The sequence below is a fragment of the Myodes glareolus genome, chromosome 7, assembly GCF_982192425.1.
Source record: "Myodes glareolus chromosome 7, mMyoGla1.1, whole genome shotgun sequence".
NCBI lineage: Eukaryota > Metazoa > Chordata > Mammalia > Rodentia > Cricetidae > Myodes > Myodes glareolus.
The window spans coordinates 48673397-48682021 of NC_142032.1; the positions used below are offsets into that span (position 1 = coordinate 48673397).

Here is an 8625-nt window from a genome sequence, read left to right on the forward strand (position 1 = left end):
AACTTCTTCTGGCCATTTCTCTCAATTGGGACTAAATTTTGAATAAAAATTTGACTATACTTCAACAGCTAAGTTTAGGATTTCATAGAGTCCAAATGATAATTGTGCCCATGTCCTATGCTTTCATCCAAATGAACCTTATAAGTAACCAGTTCATCCTATGTTTAATACCTAATATTCATGGTATACATTTGGAACAGTTACACTTAGCTAATATTGTAATTAACTTGTTTACATGACTCTTCAACAACTGTTAAAAATTGTGGTAAAGGTCCCTCTCTTGAGAAACCAAAGAAGAAGATAAAGAAAAAATTGCAGTAAAGGCCAAGGAGAAGTTGATTGAACTACCTCTACCTAGTAAACATTAAAGGAAAAGCAATATAATGCAACTAGAAGATTTCAGAAGTTGGTGCCAATATTGAGATTGTACACTACGAATGGGTATATAATTTCACCCTCTACTATTAAGCTCATCCACTTAGGCTCTAAAAAATGGCTCTAGGATGTAATTGAGAGACATTAGTATGCTTAATCAGCTGTTGACTCAAAGTTCAACTATTATATGAGCTGTAGTTTTGTTCTTCTAGCAATTAATGTATATTTTGGGACTCAACACACAGCTTTATTGTTAGCAAATTATTTTTTTATCCCTGTCACTGAATGTCAGTATTAATATTTTGATTTTTCCTGGCATTCAAATAAAGGTACTTCCAGGGACAGGCATTTTTAATGGTAAACCATCCCAATACATAGCCCAGAGTAGTATCTGAGTATGAGGAAAAAATAAGCAAATTATTTGCATTATATTATTATGGCTGCTGCAACAAAACACAAAAAACATAGTAACACCATAGTTCTCATTCCTTGAGGTGTATTTCAGTTGAAATTAAACATTTATTCAAGTTGACAATGAAGATTAACTACCACAAGATACCAGAAGAAGAATGTGAAAACAAATAATTGAGTATACCAAAGATGGTAAAAAAATAAGTTTTACATATCAAACAACAGAATAAAAGTATTTTATTCAGACATTATGTTTCTAATATAATGTTTCTTGATTTCCAGGACAAAATGATATCCAGAATAAGAACTCAGATTTTGAACTAGTATGCTTAAAATATAACACAGTACATGCATAAGATCTGATAAGAATTTTAATATTGCATATCACAAAATATTTACTGCCATAAATATAATGATTATTTTTTCTTCTATACTATTTTTATGAATGCATTCTTGACCTCCTTGTTCCTCAGGCTGTAGACTAGAGGGTTCAACATAAGGATGATCATGATGTAAAAGACAAACACAATTTTGTCAGTGTCCATTGCATGTTGAGAGCTGGGCTGCAAATACATGAAGATGATAGTTCCATAGAAAATAGAAGCTGCAGTAAAGTGGGAGGCACACGTGGAAATAGCCTTCTGATGCCCTACTCCTGAGTGCATCTTAAACATCATTACAAAAATTATAATGTATGATACTAATATTATTATGAGAGCAAAAAAAGATATTGAAGCTGGTAGAAAAATAAGAACCAGCTCATTTATGTGTCTATCAGAGCAAGAGAGAGCCATGACTGCTGGCATATCACAGAAAAAATGATGCACCACATGGGATCCACAGAAGGAGAGACCGAATGTGTTTCCAGTATAGATACAGGCATTCAGAAAGCCACAAGCATAGCACCCTGCAATCAGCCATGTACAAATACCTGTAGTCATGTTGCTAGCATAGTGTAGGGGCTTGCACACTGCTTCATAGTGATCATAGGCCATTGAGGCTAATAGGTAATTTTCCACAGTAGCAAAACCTGCCATAAAGAACAACTGAGCAGCACAGTCATTGTATGCCATGATCTTGTTTCCTACTAGGAGTCCAATCATGACTGTGGGTGTGACAGCTGAAGAATAACCAAGATCAACAAGGGAAAGATTACCCAGGAAAAAGTACATGGGGGTATGAAGGCGAGGGTCCAATAGAATTAGAAAGATCATTCCCAGGTTCCCCAACAGGGTCATGGTGTAGATGAGGAGAAAGGTGATAAACAGGGGAAGTTGTAGGCTTGGGTCATTGGTGAGTCCCAACAGTAGGAACTCTGTCACTTCTGTCCTGTTCTCCATCATTGTCTTCCGGCAACCTATTAATGGTCTGTGACAATTAGAAAGAAAAGTAATATGCTAATATTTAACATGAAATTAATTAGTATAAACAGAAGTTATAGAAATGCTTTATAGTAACAACTTGGAAAGGATTCTCTAGAAATCTTGGACTTTGAATTCCAATTTAATGTGCTATCCTATATATGGTCACATGATGTTAACTTAAAACATGCAGTTTAAAATTGGTGTCCATCCTTGTGCAGGGAGTGAGAGACTTTGAACCTCCTTGTCCTAAATAGGATGTTTCCATTAACCTCCTTCCCACAGGGCTCAAGGAACTATGTGGAAGAAGACTAGGAAAGATTATAAAAAGCAGAGGGTGTAGATGACTCCAAGAAAAAAGAATATCTTCAGATATAAGATGACTAATATACATATGAATTGACAAAGATGATAGAAGTATAAAGTCAAACGTGGCCCTAGCTCAGTGAGAGGAAAGTGGATTCACGGTCCAGCTTGCAACCAAGAAACTTTCTCTAACTGACACATACTGGCAAACATATAATCATATTTCTCCAATGTAATCTTACTGGGCATTATCAATCATACTACAGAACAGGTATCATGACCATTAGTAGTTGGTCTAAGTGAAATAAACCCCATGGGTTATTGTGGGGTTTTCTTTTTTTTTCTTATTTGAGGGTAATTTTTGACATTTTTTTTGTCCTACCTTTTTTTTGTTTGGTTTGTTCAGTTTTCATTTGTGAGATGTTGCTTACTTTTGAGAGAAAAAAATATATATATATATAAAAAGAGAGAGAGGATATAGGAGGAGTTAGGGGAGTAAAAACATGATAAAAATATACTATGTAAAAAATTAAGTTATAAAAGAAAAAGATATTTTGCCCATATGCAAACTAATTTTTAAACAATGTAATACATGGGTAACAAATAAAATATCTTCCAATTTACTTCTGAGCTCAGTGAAGTTTGACAATTCCAAATTTTTCTCCTGCCAAGAATTTATTTAAATAGTTAGATTGTATCTACTATCTTTTCTCAATGACATGAATTCACAAAAATGATAAAGCAAAGACCTACTCTTTTAATTCAGCTGAGTTAATTATTTCATTTAAATAAGGATCATTTTCTTTACTTGCCTACCTACATGTTTTATCTTGTCTGTTTACTTTATTGTGTACAATGATTGATAAACATACTCTAAAGATAAATCATTAACCTATCTGTCAATGTCATTCATTCCAGATTTTAATCTTCACTTTGCATATTACATGAAGACATTAAGCATATTACTTATGGCAATATACATATATATATACATATATATCAGTTAGAACTTGTTTTGGGCAACTATGGAAGATAATATTTTTACTTTTCAATAAGTCATATCTACCCCTGGATTGACATCAATTATACTTCTTACTGTAAATTCAACTTTATAAGTTGTCTTGAGGAGAAAAATTTATTCACCCAGATCAGGCACACTCAGGTTAATTCAACAATGGAATGTGGCCTAAATGTGATTGCAGGCACGTGCTCTCTTAGTCGTATTCAAAAGATTCTGAATTTTCTCCAGAAAAAAATAGAAGAATGTGCATAGACATGAATCAATGTCCTAGTTGACCATAATTTCTCTCTCCTTCGTGGGAAATGTCCTGTACACCCCATATTTCACAGATTCTAATTGGAAGGCTGAAAAAGAAACTTAGGTGAATTTATCAAGAATACATTATCCATTTAAAAGTATGTAAGTCTAATGTTTACCCGTGAATTTAAAAGTATATCAGTGCAATATTTATCTTTTAATATTTACACTCACCGTGGTTGAGACTTTGAGCTAAACTACTCTTTAAAAGTCTTTATGGTTAACTATTATCACTGAAATAAAAACATTAACCAATGAAGCCTGACATAAAGTTCTTTCCTTCAAAACTGTGTTATGGAGTTGTAGCTGTGTTTCAGAGTCTCCTATACACAGATCTGGTGAAAACTATATAGATCTGACAAACTCTGGAGACTTCCCCTAGGAGTCTACTTGCAGTTTCTGCCCCTATATCATGTCAGGGAAACATAAAATGACCCATGAGAATAATATTAATTACTTTAATATGCACATATCTTTTTGAATTACTGTTTTAATTAGTTTTGAAATTTCAAATTTGTAATGACTTTTTATTTCTCTCACATTTGCAGACATTTTGTAACATATTTGAAGAAATACTCTCAGCAAATAGTTTTAATGAATATTTTATTTTTCTTAATAATAGATTCTTCTCTCATACAATACATCCTGAAAATAGTTTGTACTGTAATGTAAACTAGTGTTCAAAGTAATAAACTTTTTGTTATGACATTTAAGCCCGTTGTTTTTGTTGGTTCACCTCTCTAAGTCCCTTATTTCATCCCCACATACCACTTTATGTTGGCATCATTTCTTCTTCCTCAATGTTCCTTTCTCAGATAATAGAGCTTTTCTTTAATACCTACATCTATCACCATTTCACTTCAGCTTTGGAAATAAAGTTTTGCCAACAAAAGATATGTTCATGCTTTCAATTATACAAGATTCGTCTTTTTCTACTTCCCATGTATATTAGATCTATGTATGTCTCTCTTAGGGTCCTCATTTTTATCTAGATTTTCTGGGATTGGGACACTGGGCTGATTTTCTTTGCTTTATGTTTAAAAACCACTTGTGAGTGATTACATGTGATAATTGTGTTTCTGAGTCTTACTTCACACAAAATGATGTTTTCTAGCTCCATCTATTTGCCAGTAAAATTCAAGATGTCATTATTTTTTTCTGCTCTGTAGTACTCCATTATATAAATGTACCACATTTTCCTTATCCATTCTTTGATTTAGAGGAATTTAAGTTGTTTCCAGATTCTGGCTATGACAACCAATGCTGCTATGAACATAACGGAGCACATATCCTTGTGGCATGCATGCTTTGATATATATATATATATATATATATATATATATATATATAGTTAATATAATGACTAAGAATTATAAGTCAATAAGATGACTAAGAATGTTGAATCTTTCCTTTGTTGAGAGTTCTCTGTTTAGGTCTGTACTTCATTTTTATTGGATTATTTGTTCTTTTGATGACCAATTTCTTGAGTTCTTTGTATATTTTGGAGATCAGACCTCTGCCTGATGTGTGATTAGTGAAGATATTTTCCCATTATGTACACTGGCATTTTGTCTTGTTGACCATGTCATTTGCTTTACAGAAGCTTTTTAGCTTCAGGAGGACTCATTTATTAATTATTTCTCTCAATGACTGTGCTATTGAGGATATATTTAGGAAGTGTTTTCCTGTGCCAATTTGTTCAAGGGTACTTCCCACTTTCTCTCCTATAAGGTTCAGTGTGGCTGGCTTTATGTTAAGGTCTTTGATCCATTTGGACTTGAATTTTGTGCATGGTGATAGACATGGGTCTATTTTCATTCTTCTACATGGTGATATCGAGTTATGTTAGGACCATTTGTAGATATGCTTTCTTTTTTCCATTTAATATTTTTTGCTTCTTTGCCAAAAATCAGGTCTTCAAAGATATATGGATTAATATACAGGTCTTTTATTTGGTTCCATTAGTCCTCCTGTCTGTTTTTATGCCAAAATTAGGCTGTTTTCAGAATTGTAGCTCTGTAGTAGAGTTTAAAGTCAGGAATTGTGATGCCTCCAAAAGTTCTTTTACTATACAGGATTGTTTTGGCTATCCTGGGTTTTCTGATTTTCCATATGAAGTTGAGTACTGTTCTTTCAATGTCTGTGAAGAATTATACTGAGATTTTAATGGGCTTTGCATTGAATATGTAGATTGCTTTTGGTAAGATTGCCATTCTTACTATGTTAATTCTACCTACCCAGGAGCACTTTCTGGTGTCTTCTTCGATTTCTTTCTTCAAAGATTTAAAGTTCTTGTCATACAAGACTTCCACTTGTTTGCTTAGAGTTACTTCAAGATATTTTATGCTTTTTGTGCCTATGGTGAAGGATGATGTTTCTCTGATTTCTTTCTCAGTCCTTTTATCATCTGTGTACCAGAGGACTATGGTGCAAACAAATGCTGATTGGCCAGCTGCCAGGCAGGAAGTATAGGTGGGATAACCAGACAGGAAGTAGAGGCAGGTCAAGGAGAACATGAGAATTATGGGAAGGAGGAAGCCCATTTCTCTGCAGTCCTGGCCCATCCACTGAAGTAGCAGGATGTGATTGCCTCCCTGAAAAAAGTACTGAGCCATGTGGCTAACATACACTATAATAATGAGCTAATATATGTTATAAAAGTTAATAAGAAGCCTGAGCTAATGGACCAATTAGTTTATAATGTTGTAGACATCTATGTGATTTCTTTGGGGCTAAATGGCTGTGGGACCTGGTGGGAGGTCAAAAACCAGGCAGGGCAGAAACCCCAACAAACAGGCCTTCATGTTATAGGGCTACTGCCTTTTTTGAGTTAATATTGTATTCTGCTACATTACTGAAAGTGTTTTTGAGTTGTACAAGTTCCTTGGTAGAATTTTTGGGGTCACTTATGTAAACTATCATATCATCAGCAAATAGTGAATGTTTGACTTCTGATTTCTTCTTTTCCAATTTGTATGTCCTTAATCTCTTTTTGGTGTCTTATTACTCTAGCTAGAACCTCAAGAACTATATTGAATAGATATGGAGAGAATGGATAACATTGTCTTTTTATGATTTCAGTGGGATTTCTTTTAGTTTCTTTCCATTTAATTTGATGTTGGACATTGGTTTGCTGTATATTGCCTTTATTATATTTAGGTATGTTCCTTCTATTCCTGCTCTCTCTAAAACCTTTATTATGAAGAGATGTTGTATTTTGCTGTGAGCGTTTTTTGGTGTCGAATGAGATAATCATGTGGATTTTATTTTTTAGTTTGCTTATATGATGGATTATGTTGACAGATTTTTGTATCCCTTCATCTCTGAGATGAAGATAACTTCATCATGGAGGATGATGGTTCTGATGTGTTTTTGGATTCAATTTACCAGTATTTTATTTAGTATTTTTGCATCAAATTTCATGAGTAAGATTGGTCTATAATTCTCTTTCTTAGTAATGTCTTTCTGTGGTTTGGATATCAGCGTAATTGTAGCTTCACAAAAAGAGCTTTATAATGTCCTTTCTGTTTCTATTGTGTGGAATTATTTGAGGATTATTGTTGATATTAGTTCTGCCTCAAAACTCTTTTAAAATTCTGAGCAAAAACCATCTTGTCTTGGCTTTTTTTGATTGGGAGACTTTTGATGACTCTGTTTTATTGATTCTTGTGATTCTTGGAAAGAACTAAATGATTTTCTTCTTAAGGTCAAATAATATGGGAAACATAAGCAATAATGGCACATATTGGTTTGAAATGGTAATGGAATTAATACATAAAAGAAACAAGCAAAAATTGTTGATATCATCCCAATGAAGAGATAATCTGCATAAAATTTTAGTTAAGAAAATAAAACTGATGCTAGTTAGAACTTTTTTGACTGAAGCATGACTCATAATTCTTACATGTGTTAGCCACATGGCTTGGTACCTTTTCAGCAAAGCAGTCACCTCTTGCTTGCTCTGTGTCTGGTTTCCTCTCTGGGTGATAACTGCAGACTGACTCTTTCCCAGAATTCTCTTGTTCTCATTGCCCCACCTCTACTTCTTGCCTTGTTGCCCCACCTATGCTTCCTGCCTGGCTACTGTATAAGAAACAAATCTTTACAGGGTAAAAAATATTGTCCCACAACACTTCACACCCTCCTTTAAAAAAAAACAAGAACTCTGAATCAAATCTCCTTTGCTTAACTTTTCTCCTGACCATTACCCATACAATTGTAACCAACATTCTAAACAAAGAAAAACATCCACAATCCATTTTTTGGCAATGTGGGCATAATTATCCAGGATACTAACTGTGGGTTGGGGGAAGAAACCTAAAGAAAATGTAGAATATTGTCAAGTCTTGACCGGAGAATTTTGTGAGGCTTGAACATCTCAGCTAACAGTCTTGAAACTGTTCCTTTGAACTCAAAGGAAACTCCTGCAGTGGTCCACTGAAACATAAGATCACTTGGGCCATCCACTCCTATTGGAGATTTCTCATGGGGTCTTCCTTAATCAAACCTGAGTTTTTAACCTGGAATGAATCCACAGCCTCACATTTCCTGCGGAAACAAAAGCAAAACCTCTTCTCCAAAGTAACATACTTTTGACTTCAATTTTGAAGTCAAGGTATTTCCAAAATATATATGTTGGATTAATCTAAAGGCATTCATAATCAAATGTTATTTAGCAATTCTTGCTCCTTCCTCAGCAGTCATACAATTAAAAGACAACACAATGATATGCAGTATCCAGGCTCTCTGTGTATTTTCCATCTTTATGTGCCTTTATTTTAAACTCTATTTCTTTTATTTTTATTTTTGACTTGTTCTCATTTCCCCTCATCTACTTCCCTCCTGGTTGCCCAC

At 34.0% G+C, this 8625-nt stretch overlaps 1 pseudogene; it reads right to left on the reverse strand.

Annotated features, from left to right (window-relative positions):
• Nucleotides 1-1202: 1202 nt before the first annotated feature.
• Nucleotides 1203-2129, reverse strand: LOC148121372 (olfactory receptor 5B2-like; annotated as a pseudogene).
• Nucleotides 2130-8625: the final 6496 nt, after the last annotated feature.